Source organism: Helianthus annuus, chromosome 15 (genome assembly GCF_002127325.2).
Source record: "Helianthus annuus cultivar XRQ/B chromosome 15, HanXRQr2.0-SUNRISE, whole genome shotgun sequence".
Lineage (NCBI taxonomy): Eukaryota > Viridiplantae > Streptophyta > Magnoliopsida > Asterales > Asteraceae > Helianthus > Helianthus annuus.
The window spans coordinates 39,670,120-39,687,422 of NC_035447.2; positions in this window are offsets into that span (position 1 = coordinate 39,670,120).

Here is a 17,303-nt window from a genome sequence, read left to right on the forward strand (position 1 = left end):
CGAACCAACTCCAGGAGTTACTTGAAAAAGGCTTTATTCGCCCGAGCACCTCTCCTTGGGGCGCACCAGTCCTTTTCGTTAAAAAGAAGGATGGGTCGTTCAGGATGTGCATCGACTATCGGGAATTGAATAAGTTGACCATCAAGAACCGTTACCCTTTGCCTCGAATCGATGACTTATTTGACCAGCTGCAAGGTGCTAAGTGTTTCTCGAAGATCGATCTACGTTCAGGCTACCATCAATTGCGCATTCAAGAGGAAGACATCCCCAAAACCGCTTTTCGAACTCGTTACGGCCATTACGAATTCGTTGTTATGCGTTTTGGTTTAACCAACGCACCCGCGGTTTTCATGGATCTGATGAATCGCGTGTGTAAACCATTTCTAGACCGTTTCGTCATCGTATTCATCGAGGATGTCTTGATCTATTCTAAATCGAAAGCCGAACACGCGCAATATCTACGTTTGGTTCTCGAGCTACTCCAGGGGAATCAACTCTATGCCAAGTTCTCCAAGTGTGAATTCTGGCTAGAGGAGGTCCAGTTTCTGGGACACACCGTTAATAGTCAAGGTATTCATGTCGATCCCGTGAAGATTGAAGCAGTTAAGAGCTGGATTACGCCTAAGAACCCGTCTAAAGTTCGTTCTTTTCTCGGACTAGCAGGCTATTATCGACGATTTATCGAAGGATTCTCTAAAGTCGCTGTGCCGCTTACCGTTCTTACTCATAAAGACAATTCTTTTGTTTGGGGAACTGAACAAGAGTCTGCCTTTCAAGCCCTCAAGCATATGCTTTGCAATGCTCCTGTTCTCACATTGCCCGATGGAAACAACGATTTCATTGTCTATTGTGATGCTTCCAACCTTCGTCTCGGCTGTGTTCTCATGCAACGGGACAAGGTTATAGCATACGCATCTCGTCAGCTCAAAATCCACGAGAAGAACTATACAACCCATGATCTCGAGCTAGGCGCAGTCGTTTTTGCATTGAAGATTTGGCAACGCTACCTATATGGTACCAAGTGTACGATCTTCACCGATCACAGGAGTTTACAACACATCTTTAATCAGAAAGAACTTAACATGCATCAACGCCGATGGGTAGAACTTCTTAACGATTACGACTGTGAGATTCGTTACCACCCAGGCAAGGCAAATGTTGTTGCCGATGCACTCAGCAGACGGAGTTATTTGCTCAGTATCCGCAATACCCAAGCCCAGCATGATCTCAAAACCCTCATCCGCGAAGCCCAGCATGCTTGTTTTAACGAACGCACCTTGAAGAAGGAGAGAATCTATCATGATGGAGCTCAGCTTGTAAGCAAAGCAGATGGGATTTTCTATTATCTAGACCGAATTTGGATCCCTAGGCAGACCGATTTGCGAAAGATTATAATGAACGAAGCCCACAAATCCCGATACTCTATTCATCCCGGTGCCGACAAAAATGTACCATGACTTTCGATACAAGTACTGGTGGCCAGCAATGAAAAAGGATATCGCCCTCTATGATGGAAGTTCCCTGCCTTGTGCAAGAGTTAAGACTGAACATCAACGACCTTCTGGCTTACTCGAACAACCTCCAATCCCCATATGGAAGTGGGAGAGTATAGCTATGGATTTCATAACCAAACTTCCGCCCACGCCATCAGGTCACGACAACATTTGGGTTATAGTTGATCGTCTGACCAAATCAGCCCACTTTTTGCCAATACGGGAAGACTACAAGGTAGAACGACTAGCCCGAATCTACACCGACGAGATCATTTGCAATCATGGTACGCCTCGTGACATCATTTCAGATCGTGACGCTCGGTTTACTTCGAGATTGTGGGAAACGTTTCAAGCAGCTCTTGGTACGTCGCTTAACCTGAGTACCGCATTCCATCCTCAAACCGACGGGCAGACTGAAAGAACGATCCGTACTCTTGAAGACATGCTCCGTGCGTGTGTCACAGACTTCGGTGGTAGTCGGAACAAATACCTACCGTTAGTCGAATTTTCGTACAACAACAGCTATCATGCCAGCATCCAAATGGCACCATTCGAGGCCTTATATGGAAGAAGATGTCGTTCGCCCATTGTGTGACACGAGATCGGTCACTCGCAACTAATCGGTCCCGAGTTACTACAAGAAACTACTGACAAAATCCTCCAGATTCGAGACAACTTGTCGAAAGCCAGGGATAGACAGAAAATTTACGCCGATAGAAGACGCAGGCCCCTTGAATTTGACGTTGACGACAACGTACTCCTAAAGGTATCACCTTGGAAGGGTGTGGTCAGATTCGGCAAGAAAGGGAAACTAGCGCCTCGATATGTTGGACCTTTTAAGATTCTGGAAAGAATCGGCAAAGTTGCCTACAGACTCGAACTACCGGAGGAACTTAGTAACGTCCACCCGACTTTCCATGTGTCAAACCTCCGAAAATGTCTAGCTGATCATGATCTGATTGTACCTCTCGACGATCTTCAAGTCAACGAAACACTGCATTTCGTGGAAAAGCTTGTCGAAATCATGGATCGCCAAACCAAGCAACTCAGACGCTCGCGCATCCCTATCGTGAAAGTCCGATGGGAAGGAAACGAGGCGCGGAGTTCACTTGGGAACTCGAAAGCGACATGAAGGCCAAGTACCCGCAGTTGTTCAAATGAAGATCTGACGCGAGAAATTGGTAATATCATTCACGGTGCTGTGCAGCTTCGAGCCTAATTTCGGGACGAAATTCCCTAAACAAGGGGAGGCTGTAACACCCCGTGTTTTCGAAAGTCAAAGTCAAAGTCCAAGTCAATTTTGACTTCTTTGACTGTAAATAGTCTATTTTATGTTTTGTATTATGTGGAGTAAGTGTTGTTTATCAAAAGAATCAAAGAAATCAAATGTTTAATCGACGCGAAACGATTTACGACTGTGAATAGTAAGAAGTAACAATGCGATAAAGTTAATCAATCAATCATCAAGCTAACCGAATAAACAAACGAACTCGAAACTCGAATTATGCGAATTTGGTGTTATATTACTTGTGTGTGTGCCTTATGTGTTACCTGTGCGTGCTTACTTCATGTTTTGTGTGGTATTCAATCGAATCAATCGAAACTCGAATCGAAACTCGAAACTCAATCGAATGCAATCGAAATCAAATCATGATAGTAGTGGAAAAGAGGTTACGCGAGATATAGATGCTTATATGTAGATATAGTGGTTGGGATTAAAAGTAATTTGAATAGGAAACTCTATCGTACTCATATCGTCTTCAATCGAAATCGAAATATCAGAAATCGTCGCGCCGAACACTCGAAACAGGCTGTGGATCGATCAGGCTCTTAGCCGATCGAACAGCCCAGTCGATCGGACAGACTGTCCGATCGAGCAGGCTGTCCGATCGGGATGCCTGGCCGATTGGCCAGCCCTTTCCTCTTTGGGAAGCCTATAAATAGGCCTGTCATTGTCATTCTTTCCACTTTTGGAAACTCTCTGACCGACCAGCTCTTGCTCCCCTTCTTTTCTCAGATTTCTTCCGATTTCGGTAAGTTTTCATCCTAAATATTGTACTTTCTTGATCAACACATGCTCCTACACCTTTCTATCTTTCAAATCTTGATTTCTAACCGTGAAATCATCAAGATCTAAGCATTCTAGGATGATGTCATCATGGTGTTCTTCAAGAACTTCATGTTTTGGCCTCAATCCACCAAGAATCACTTGGATCTAGCCGATTTCCACATAAACAAACTAAGATCTATCACAGATCTAAATATTTACATGATGTGAAGGATTGAAAGAATGATTTCCAACTTTCTTTCAACTCTTTTACACTCAATGCCTTCAAACCGGTAGAAACGTAGCTTGAGCCAACTCACAAATCTTTCTAATGAGTGTATGGTTCAAGATTCGGATTCTATCTACGAGGTTCACCGACTTCGGGTTAAACGTTAAACTACCGTTCCGAACCGTTCACCGGCCAGACTTGGGTGATTCCTGTCCGAGCAGGGGAGACAAGTAAGAACGAAGGTTCCATGCTTCAACTCGTTGTCAAAATACCTCGATGTAACGTCAAACAAATCAGGACAGCCAAGTGTTAGACGAACAGGCCGACCAGGTCAGAAAGCTGACCGATCGGACAGGCTGTTCGAACGAACAGCCCAGCCGATCGGACATGTCAGCCGATCGACCGGGCCAGCCGATCGGCTAGCAAGTGGCCCCACACTTTGACAATTTCATGAAGTGTAGTGTTGAACGAGGTGATGTTAGATCGAACGAGCTGTTCGATAACATTACTCATCGGATCATGAGATACTATGCTTTAACCCTTAATCGATTTTGCAACTCGTTCGTAGTATGGAGTGCCACTCGATCGAACATGTTGTTCAATCAGGTGACATCCAGCTGAGGACTCACTATCGAAGTGTCTAACCGATTGGTTAAGCCGGCCGATCGAACGGAGCGTTCGATCGATCGACCTGGAAGGTAAGGACACTTTAGTGTTCTCAAATACTACAACGAAAACTTCAAAAGGACAAGCCATCATACACAAACACATCCTACTCAAAGAAAGAAACAATCCACTCGAACAGTCCAACCGATCGAGCCTACCGGTCGATCGAATAGGCTGTCCAAACGGACTGTCCAGCCGAACGAACAAACCGTTCGATCGAACCAACAGTTCGATCGACCAGGCTGTTCGACCCATCATCACTTGTTTCCATTTTACGCATTGCTCATCATTATGCTATCGAACTATTCAGGCTAACCCTACTCCCAAGCGCTCCCTTCAATCCATCAATCAATCGCTGTGAGTATACTCGAACCCTTTTTGGCTTTAGCACTTTTGGGTGTTACAAACGTTACTTATCTAAATCACAATCGAACACACTACTCAATTATTTTAAACGCTAACTGATTATGCACGTATTACGTGACTAAATGAATGCTTGTTGATTGTGTTTACACGTGGAATGTTGTCTACCTGCCTTAACGACGTAGTACTATAGTTTGGACTCAGCACCCGTTAACACGGGGGTTGTTAAGGAAAATTACTTGCATGGATTACGGTGGTAATCATGTATTGTGAACTGTCTCGGACAGTCAACCCGCAGTCATTGGTATCGATAGATCCATGTCGATAATTAACATGCTTCGTTTTCCTCTGTGTACGTGTTGGTTATGCGTAACTATTTCGAACTCTATATGCTATTATCAAACTTGTATGCTCACCTTTACATTATATGTATTGACTTTATTTTAATGTATGTGACAGGTGTTTAATATGCATTCTTGCTAGGGAAGCGAGGCTAGAATAAAGCGTCTAGAGCCCCCAACAAATAGTTGTCTGTAGCAGTCAATCTAGGGGTCTTTAGAAGCAGAAACAATATTTATTTTATTTTATTTAAATCTGAGTTGTCGGAACAGAATTACTTGACTCGTTGTTATCTGTAATAATTTATTGTATTATTTGGGATACGGTATGGGACGTATCATTTAACTGAATAGTAATAATAGTTGTTGTGGAAACTTCTAGACAATCTGTTTCGCTCAGTGCCATGCCCCGATGATTCCGTCATCGGTTGGGGTGTGAGACTTATGGTCCCTCCTAAGGGTATTACGAATTGGAAGACAAAATTCTTCTACATTATTGCTGTTGCGGTCACTGCCAAGTTGACCTTTTGGAATGTGACCGATACGATCATAACAGAGACTATTAGTGTCCCCAGGGTTGATACGGTGGACTGGTTTCCGAGGTTGCGGCTCATCGGGTGGAAAAAACTGAGCAATTCGTAGCTGTGGGTGCTGCGGATGATGCTGACAAGGAGGAGTAGGAAGGCAAAGCCGGTTGTGAGGGAGAAGAGTGGTGGTAAGTACCTTTCTTCCTGTGCGGTTTCTTACTTCCTTGTTTTTGTTACTGAGTTCTGTAAATGTACTATCAGAGGATGCTGCCCTTTGGAGAATATTTGACCCGGATTTCAAAGGCAAGGTTGAGGTGCTTGCTTGTGCGGATGGTGAAAAAGGGTTCAATTTCACCATTCGTGACAACTTTCATATTCCTGATCGCGAGGCGATGGAGGCAGCACTGCCGTAAGGCAAAGGTATAGTAGATATACTTTCCTTACTTGTTTCGTAAATAAGTTGACCTTGTTGATTGCTTGTTGATGAATGAAACGCAGGTGATCTTGGGGCTTTGGGAGACCCTGATTCGACACGAGTTCCCAAAAAGCATGTGGAGAAAGGCGTGCGGATCCGCAATTCGAAGAAAAAGCATGAGCCGGCTTTTGTTCCTCCTTTGGTGCCGCAAGCGGCATGCATCTCTCGTACTCGTTTACGCAGATACACCGATTACGTGGTAGTATCTGACACCCTTGAGGGTTTGGGTGTTCTAGGTGGTGGCGCGGCTGCGGGTGGATTCTCTGCGGGTTCCAAGCCTGCTGATAATAAGAAGAAACAGAAAGTAGATGCCGCTGGTGCTGGTGAGAAGAAACGTCCGAAGTTGAGGAGGACTCGGATAGCTGCTATCTCGCAGCCAAAGCCTGTTGTTGTAACTGGTAAGTTGAATATGTGTTTACCAGTTTTTGCCATTTTTAGTTTGTAGCTTATAGTTGTTTTTTGCTTTGTTGTAGAACCGCTTGAGGAGACGTTTTCCTTTTTTAAGGCTCGTTCTTCTCCTCCGTGAGATGCGGCTGCGTACTCGGGAGTCAATAAGGAGTTTAGAAGAAGCCCCTCTATCGAAGTGGTTACTGCGCCCACTGCACAAGAGGAGGATACTGGGAAGAAAGCCGCGGGCCCGACCATCTTTGATACGGTGGATTCATCTGACAATTTGATCCCCCCGCGGGATATTTGATGTTGAGGGGGGGGGGGATAATTTGAATTTTGCTGATGCTGAAAAGCTAAAGTCCCCCGTTGCTGAAAAAACATCTGGTTCAACTGCCGCGGGCATGGGGTTTGAGAACCAACCGTCCATTCAGTCTGGTGAGACTGAATTGGAGTTTTACTATCGTTCGTACGCGGCAAACCGAAGTGTGAGTTATCATCGTCCCCCTTGGACGGTTATTTAAGGGGATGGTATTTCCAACGATCCTTCCGCTTGCCGGGACATCTTGAGCGGTTTGGGCACTCCTTTTGAGGTTCTTCGGGCCCGTGGTTTACCTCGTGAGAACCGGATAAATCAACTCTGCTCCATGCTTGTTTGGAGTTCCATAATGGCGAATGCTATTATGGAAGACTACAAGGTTCTGGGTCGTAAAGAGGAGGAAATTGTTCGCCTGCGGGCTGAGTCTGAGGCGAGGCGATGGCAAAAGTTGCTCGGGAGGGTGCAGAGCAGCTTGAGAGAGAGAAGGTTGCTTTTGAGAAGCAAAAGCAGACTGAAGCTTGGGTTGCGACAGCTGGCCTTAAACAGGTTCATACTCTTGCCAAATTGCTTTCTGATAAGCGCAAGGGTTGGAGGGAAGCTTGCGCTCGAGAAAATGAAAAACTTTTCCGTGTTCGTCAGGAGGTGACCAATCTCAAGGCAGTGAATGCTGCTTTGGTGAAGGAAAAGGCCGCAAAGGAGTTTAGAAGAAGCCCCTCTATCGAAGTGGTTACTGCGCCCTCTGCACAAGAGGAGGATACTGGGAAGAAAGCCGCGGGCCTGACCATCTTTGATACGGTGGATTCATCTGACAATTTGATCCCCTCGCGGGATATTTGATGTTGAGGGGGGGGGGATAATTTGAAGTTTGCTGATGCTAAAAAGCTAAAGTCCCCCGTTGCTGAAAAAACATCTGGTTCAACTGCCGCGGGCATGGGGTTTGAGAACCAACCGTCCATTCAGTCTGGTGAGACTGAATTGGAGTTTTACTACCGTTCGTACGCGGCAAACCGAAGTGTGAGTTATCATCGTCCCCCTTGGACTGTTATTTAAGGGGATGGTATTTCCAATGATCCTTCCGCTTGCCGGGACATCTTGAGCGGTTTGGGCACTCCTTTTGAGGTTCTCCGGGCCCGTGGTTTACCTCGTGAGAATCGGATAAACCAACTCTGCTCCATGCTTGTTTGGAGTTCCATAATGGCGAATGCTATTATGGAAGACTACAAGGTTCTGGGTCGTAAAGAGGAGGAAATTGTTCGCCTGCGGGCTGAGTCCGAGGCGATGGCAAAAGTTGCTCGGGAGGGTGCAGAGTAGCTTGAGAGAGAGAAGGTTGCTTTTGAGAAGCAAAAGCAGACTGAAGCTTGGGCTGCGACAGCTGGCCTTAAACAGGTTCGTACTCTTGCCAAATTGCTTTCTGATAAGCGCAAGGGTTGGAGGGAAGCTTGCGCTCGAGAAAATGAAAAACTTTTCCGTGTTCGTCAGGAGGTGACCAATCTCAAGGCAGCAAATGCTGCTTTGGTGAAGGAAAAGGCCGCAGCTGAAGCGCTTGCCAAAGAGGCCAAGGAGACGGGGGCACGCAGTGCCAAGGCTCTTGAAGAGGCGGATGCTAACCACAATAATTTAAACAAAGTTGTTGAGGGCCTCAAGTTATGAGTTGCGCTTAAACTTGAGTTTGTTTCTGTTTCACAAGTATGATTGATTATCCTTATATACTTGTGTTTTCTTTGTTGTTGATAGGTTGAAGTGCAGAACCGGGTGACCATTATTGAGGAGGTCACTGCCCGCGCGGCTGAAGCTGAAGCGCGGGTGTAACACCTCGAAAAATTTCGTCCAATAATGCCTTGACATGTGTCATAAGGTTCCGGTATGTGAAAACAAACTTTAGAGGGACTAAAAGTGACAAACAGTGAAAACTATGGAACGTAAGGGTCCAAAGTGTCAACAATGGATAAATAGACTCTATGATAACCCTACATAATGTTTATAACCTTAAACGGATGGTTCATGGATCATACGACGCGGAAATTGCACAAAAGTGAAGTATTGTAAACTATAGGGGCCAAAAGTGTCAACATGTTCAATTTATACCTCTGAGTGAACTTTTGGCAGACCCAAAGCTTTGTAAGGCTGAAATATACTCACTAGAATATGTGGTAAAAATTTCATGAAGTTTCGTCAACGTATGAGAAAGTTATGGCCAAAACCGTACTTAAGGGACTAAAAGCGTCAACGTCGAATTTCATGGCTTTTCGGTTGAGCGCAAAATTATCCGAGGACATTACCATGTAGGTAAATGTCCCAAGGTCCTAAAAAACCAGATTCGAGGGTTTACGAGTCAAGATTCATGGCCAAATCATCGCAACCAAAGTGCAGGGACCAAAACTGCAACAAATGGGCAAACTTTGGAACTGCAGACCCCAGGCGCCCGCCTGAGGTCCTACGCGGGCCGCGACCCAGCGCCCAGCTCCGGATCTCGCGAACAGCAGCGATTTGGGTCCGAAATTGAGTGGTAACCAGCTGTTTTTCACCTCCAATTGCTCCAATAACATTGCTTGCATGGCTAGGACAATAGTAACCTCTAAAATCCAGCTTTAAATCAGATTAAAAGACCAATTCTTGGACATTTTCATAGTAACCAAGAAGCTCTCAACTTGCAAGAACTTCACAAACAATCTCTGGAGCATTTCTGGACATCAAGGCCGAATCCTAGTGTTAACTAAGCATCAATAGGACCTTGGTAAGCTTCTAATTCAGTCCTTAATTCGTTCTTGCATCGATTATTAGTAAAAGTCAAACTGATTGTTCTTATACTTTGACTTCCTGATTAAACGAGAATTACTCAGTCATTTCTCGAATTGAAACCACATATATGTTGGTATTTATGTGGGAAACAAACCCTCAAAAGGGTATTATCTGAATCCCACTATATGCATGCTAATTGTCGAGTCAAACGTGTTTCTAAAAAGTCAACAGAAGTGATTTTTGCAAAAATAAGCTTGAATGGTAATGTAAATGACATGCAATCTGTTTGATCATCATAGATAGCTTTATAATGAATATAAGAATGTGTTTTACCACGATCAACTCGACAATCTATGGTATAGATACGAATCGGAACCGAAAGTCTTGTAAAACGACTAATTCGTAGACTATCGATTCGGATTCGTACATGCATGTTTGAGATCTGTATTGGAGAGTATTTTTATTTTGGTAAAACTTTCTGGAATTTTTGTTGATTAAGTCTATACTTAGCCGATTCATTTGCATGTTTCCGATTATGCTTAAAAGTTGACTATTTTGCCCTTTTTGATATAAAACGTGATTTTTGGAAAAGTGAAAGAGTAGAAATCTTTATTTCTAATATATAAACTTGCACCGAAAATTTCGGATCAGTTGGTGGTCCAGATTTTGAGTTATGGCCATTAGCGTAAAACTATATTCTTAAGTTACATAAACGGCCCTTTTCGCGTATAACCTATTTCTGGCCACGTTTTGATACAAAACTTTTTACCAACTGATGATATATAATATTTTGGGATTTTAGATGATTTTTATTTAATTTTTGGCCGATCGTATCTTAGATCGCCTAGTTATTTCGGTTTATGTCGGTTTTGACCGTTTAAGCCATAAAATGAGTTTTATGCATTCTTTTGACCCGAAACCTTTTCCTACTGATTTTATATGTTAAATAAATTATTGTAAGTATTCTGGAAATATAAAAATCCCAGATTTATTTTAAAAAACCCGGAAACGCCTTTAAATCGTATTTTAAGCGTTTTTAACGCATAGTAAGCGTTATATCCATTTTAAACATATAAAACTCATACCTACCGATGTAATTGGTATATTTTCATATAATAACAGTAAGTATAAGTATATGAACTCAGGTTTCCAGTTTTGGCAGTTTTAGCCCTTGTGAAATTACTAAAATACCCCTACGGTGCATAGTTTGATTTTAATTGTTAAGTTTGGTATATGGGTCATACCCTACTGTTATAACATGTTAAATGAAGTATATTTACTGTATAAACCAGACCCGAAACTCAGATTTCTAATTTGACTCTTTTATAATCTTTTAAATGACCAAAATGCCCTTCTAAGGCATAAATTGAGTTTAAAATTATCCCGGGCAATATAGAACATAACTTACTGATATTATATCATATTTAAAGCATATTATCTCAGGAAACTTGCATCTGACTCTTTTGGCTACCCGTAACGCCCTTTTTGCGTTCGGTTCGGCTTACGTAACTAGTTTGCGTAAATTGACCGAAACGGGTCAAACGTTATCATTTTCATATCAAAATCCAGAATGTATTTAGTATACCCATATTATACAAGTATTCAAACTTTTCGGGTCTAAATCACATTCTATCCGGTCTTTCGCTTAATCGTGCGTAAACCGTATCATCCTTAAAACTAACCGGTCAAAGCTTAGGCTTAAATAAAAGACCCGTTAGAAATCTAATAGGTTATTATAAACCTTTGTTCCAGATTAGGAGGCCCAGTAAAAGCTACCACACTTACCGTTTGTGTTACATACTTGCTCAGGTAAATACATTTTGACTTATTTTCCCTATACGGGCTTGGGGTACGGTATTTAAAATACCGCTTGATCGGGCGCACAAGTCCTGCGCCTTATGGGTGTACAGTCTTGAATAGCTTGTGCGACCTCGTTTAAACAGTCTTGTCTTACTTTAGGCTTTGGGGGGTTATTGACCGTGTCCCGGATATCCTTGGCATTATCTTACGAGATGGCCACGACCAGAGCACGGGGTGTAGGTGTACACTCGGCGTGTATAACTCTTTAATGTGGTGTGTCATTTAATCTTTAGCCCGGACAGTAGATCCCGGGCCACCAAAGATACGAGTGCATGTAAATCGTTCACAAGTTTATATTACATAATTATCCCAAGTTAATAAAAAAAATATTTATGCCTTGTGCATTTAAATCAATTTTCAATCATTTTCAAAATGAGTCAGTCGATTTGTATTTACCAGTGTAAACTGACGTATTTTTCCCAAAAGGTTAAGTGCAGGTACTATACGAAATAGGCTGGCTGTTTCCTAAGAGCGTCCACTATAGTCTCGCAAGCTCGGACGACAAAATATCTGTTGAACAATTTTTATCTTATTTTATTGATCCGCCTGTGGATCCGTTTCAATTACTGTGATATTATTATTGCACTTTATTTAAAAGTTGAAATGTATCTATTCTGCTTCCGCTGTGCATTATTATATTGTGTTGATTGTCTATGACGATGCCAACTACGTCACTGTACCCCACACCGGGCCCACCGGTGACACGTGGAAAGCGGGGTGTGACAGCGGGCAAGGGAGGATGCTGATGCTAGAGATAGCCTGATTTCTTTTTTGGATTAGCTTAAGGCAGATCGCGATTGGATGCGTGATCACGGTATCGGGCATGTAAGTATCGGGTGCCTTTGCTATCTGTAGTTTTGCTTTTGTTAACCTTATTACTTGTGTTTTGCAGATTGTTGGAACCATTCTTGACACGCCTGAAAACGCAAGTGCTGTTAATGAGCTTAAGGAGCGTGCACGGGAGGCGGGGTTCAAGGATGGTTACAACGAATGCCTTAACCATGTGAACCCTTTCTACCATAGCAAGTTTACTGATGAGAGATCTGGGTTCCATGGTGTAGATACTAAGGCTCGGTATGTTGCGGCCATTAACGCATACAACAACTTGTCCATTTCCGCCATAGAAGATATTGATAAATGCTTGGAGGCGGAAGATTATGTGGACCGCTTGCGGTTATTGTATAATGATCCTGAAGAGGAGGAGGAGACCGCTGGTGGCGCAAAGGGAGATGCGGGTACCAGTGATACAAAAGAAGACTAGGTTGGCCTGTGTGCCCTTTTTGACTTCTCTTTTTTATGTAAATGTTTTTAGAGGAGAACTGATGTAAACTTCGTCTGCACCGCATCGGTGTAAAAATATTTTGGAATATATAAAGTTTAACCCCCTTTGATCAATTTGTGCAAGCCTTTTTTCCCCCTGTATCTTGAATGTGTGCTAGTTAATGTTTTTGCAAATAACATTAAGTCTGAATTTTCCATTTGCATATCTAAGTGATATGCAAGTATGTGTGGCTCAAAGTTGATAAGTAAAGAATATTTACTGTCTTTGTCTGAGCGCGGTTGAAATAGTGTTTATTTAAGGCCAATGTTTCAGGCGCATTTAAATAATACCAAGTCATTTGTTTGCCATTTGCATGTCTAGGTGACATGCAAGTATATGAATAACTCTGTTGGCTGTAAAGCGTGGTTGAGTGCACTCTACACCTTTGTCGTGTGAGTATTAGTCAATTCCCGTTTTTATCCCGTTAGGGTTTAGGAATTGTTTAAGTTTTGTAAAAACTATATGTGCGTATCCAGCCGGATAGACGCTAAAGTTTTGCCTTTGCTGGCCTATTACAATATTTGTGTGTTAGGATCTGAGGCTGACATGATTGTGCTTGTTTGTACAAAATGAACATTCAGTGAATATAAAATTATGTAAAGTGCAGCGGAATTGTATACAAACTTTGTAAACACAAACATAGAAGAGAATAGTATGTTTAAACACTTGTTTCACCTTGAGTCGAATGATTACAATGAAAAACAAAAGGTTACAATGCAAGCTTACAGACTAAAACTCCCCCTCAGCCTGATACTCCAGAGTTGGTTGCACAAGATGAAAGGATTGAATTGAGGAGAGAAACTCACTCAAAATGAATCAAATGTAACAGTACAGAGTACTGTTATATTTATAGGCAAACCAAACTACTGATGTACTTCAGCTGACGTCACCATGATAGTGACTTCTAACAGCCTAACAACCTATAGACACTGATCTATACAAAACTACTGATGTCTAACAACTGATTGAATAATACAATACAAAACAAGTCTAACACTGTTCACGTTCCACTGTTGTAGCCTAAGCACTGATTACTTGAATCATCAGTGCTTTCTTCAAAAGGTGATCAGTCTTTGAATGAGCAGTGCTTGGATCTTCAGCAGTACTTACAAGACAGCAGTAGATAGAGCTCAGTGTTTGTTTTCAGCAGTCTTTAGTTGTTCCATCAGTGTTTGGTTCATCAGTTGTTCTTCTGAGCAGTGTTTAGAGTGTATCAGCAGATAGGTAACCACTGTCAAGGGGAGAGCTTAGTGTAAACATCTGCTTATTGAGAATCCACTGTTGTGATCAGGTTTTGGCTTTACATTATCTGTTCCTCTGGTAGGGTTCAATCCCAACAATCTCCCCCTGGAACAGATAATGCCAAAACCTGTCATTATTCTGGATCTTTATTCTTCATCAGAAGTTCCTTTGCTTTTCTTTTAAATTCTTCTTCAAACTCTTTGGAACTTAAATCAGCCTCATCCCTACACAGTGAAAGCTCAAGGAGAACTTGTAGATCTTCAACACTTAGGCCTAGTGATGTGTGTAAAATGCAACATATAAATTACATCAAATGAGGCATAAAACTAACCCCTTTTAAGTACTAATGTTGGAAAAAGTGTGCTTTTGTCTTCCTTTTGTATTTTCAGGGTTAAAAGAGCTTAAATGAACAAAAGAAGCAAAAATGCAGCCAAATCCAACATAAATACAAAGAAAAGGAAGAAACGTGGCATGCCCGACTCCTCGACAGCATCTCCCAAAGCAAAAACAAGAAGAAAGCTGAGCATGGGGTTGTGCCCAGCTGAACACGGGGCTGTGTCCAGCGGACACGGGGCGTGTCCAGCTCAACACGGGGCCGTGCTCAGCGAGCACGGGGCAGTGTCCAGGATGGTCAGCCCTGGCACAAAAGACAAAGTGGTAGAAGCTTCTATTGCCCACCACGGGGCCGTGCCCAGTGGACACGGGGGCGTGGTCAGAGTGCTGCAGGTGCATTTATTGTAATTGCGAATTACAATTAATGAAGAGAGAGAGTGTCAGACGGGCACGGGGCCGTGTCCAGCGGACACGGGGCCGTGCCCAGGCTTCTGTTCAGCCTATAAATAGGAGTGCTTGGCTTCATTTCAACTCATCCCTTGGCACACCACCTCTCTCACACTTCATCCACCACCCACCACCACCATAACACCATCATCCACCACCATCATCCATTGTCCATCGTAGAGTGTGTGAGTCGTCTCGGGATCCAAGATTGATCGTAAGAGTTCTTGACAATCAAGGCCATGTTTGCCTAAGTCTCTTACATCACTTGGTGAAGACAAGTGTTTAGTATAATACTTTTTATTTTTAATCTTTTGCACTTTTTATTTGGTTTTGTATTAATGACTTTAATAACTAGTTACTTATGTTGAAGGTGATCTTTCCTTATCGTTTGTCCGTGGTGTCTTGGCATTATTTTACTGTCTATATAAAATAAAAGATTTTCACCATTCATATCTCCACGGTCTATATGGAGGTATGTTGGCTACCTGGTCAGGGGTTAAGGGAACGGTTTGGTAAGGGTCTTGCCCTTGTTCAGCGTTTAGAGGTCCTGCTTGGGACCTGGGTCAAATTTAGTAGGATCTCCTTCAATGTCCATAGGTATTGGATGGCGGGGATCCAAACTCTTTGACCCCCTCATAAGTTAACTACTATTAATACTATAACCCGGCTATTTAGGACTGTATCCCTGCTGACTCAGATTACTTAGCCGAGGGTAACGTCACCGCCAAAAGCGGGGCCTACCACAATTTGCATTAATAACTTAATTCATTATCTTTCAATAATCCGACCCTTTAGGATTGTATCCTTGCTGACTCAAACTACTAGGTTGAGGGTAACGTCGCCTTCAAAAGAGGGGCCTACTACAATAACTAAGATAATCTCTTAAACAAGTGCAAAAGTGCAAAAATAATCAAAGGTTATACTAATACACGTGTCGGATCCAAGTGATTCATCTTGTCTATCTGTTTTTATTTTATTTTTATTTTCAGCATTTAGTTAGTTTTTATTTTTCTTAGTTTAAAACATTTTTCTAACTTTTTGATTTGATTAGACGTTGAGGATAAACCGGTATTAAAAGCTCTTGTGTCCTTGGACGACCTCGGTATCTTACCAACACTATACTACGTCCACGATGGGTGCACTTGCCCATATGTGTGTTTAGTGTTAGTGAATATCGTGTTTTATAAATTTAAAACTTGGCTAAAAGTGTAAAAAAGGGGCTTAAATACTCATCAAAAATATAACACACTTCACGCACATCAAGTTTTTGGCACCGTTGCCGGGGACACAAGGATTTTAAGAAAGCTTAAAATCGACGGCCTAATCAGTTTCTCAAAACCTTTTCAAAACGCGCGCACATTTTTCTGCATTTTAGTTTAGTTTGCATTTACAGTAGCCTGAACACGGGGCCGTGCTCGCTGAACACGCCCCCATGCTGCATATTTTTAGTTAGATACCAAGATACAGAGTCTGAACACGGGGTCGTGCTCACTCAACACGCCCCCGTGCTCAACGTGACCAGTAACTTTAATTAAAACGCCCAGATACAGACCCTGACCACGGGGCCGTGTTCACCCAACACGGGGCCGTGTCCAGCTTCTGTTTCCGTCTTTATTTTTGTTTTCTGGTCCCGAGACTCAGTTGTGGTCTGTTGAGTGATTCTTATGGATCAATACTCAAGAGGCTACAACTACACCTATGATGAGGATGATTATAGGGGTAATTATTGCACTAATTGTCGTAACACACGCTCGGTTCAATATAATAACTCATATCAACCATCCAATTCATACAACTACTATGAGGAGCCCAGGTACGAGCCATCAACTTCATACACATCCTATGAAGACCCAAGGTATGAACCTCCTCCCTCATACTCATATTTTGATGAACCAAGGTATGAGCCTTCATACTCATACTTTGAAGACTCAAGATATGAGCCACCACCTTCATATTCTTATTATGAGGAACCATGGTGTGAACAAACCACCTCATATGAGTACTATGAAGAACAAAGTTTCGACCCTTATCCATCATATACTTACAATGAAGAACAATGGTGTGAGCCATCTACTTCATATGAGTACTATGAGGAGCCAAGGATCGAACAACCGGATTCAAGCTTTGAGGATCCAAATTCTTTTTCTCTCACCGAAGTGACCAATAGGATATTAGAACACATTAAAACTATCGAACGTTACATGAAAGAATCTCGCGCAAGGGAAGAGGAATCCCGCGCAAGAGAAGAATTAAAAAATGATAATAACGTAGAGATAGTTGAAAATGTAAAAATGGAAGAACAAGAAAGTGAAAAACCGACACATGAGTTAAACAACGAAAGAGGTGAGGTCGATAACGCTAAAATTCAAGAAGAGTCTAATTTTGAAGAAATTAATCTCTTGTCACCTACTTTCGAAAATCATTGTTTAGTAACCCCTCATGCTAAGTTTTTAAAAGAGTTAAACACTAATACTAAAATTGAAGAAATGGTAAGTGTTAAGTTAACTAATGATCAAA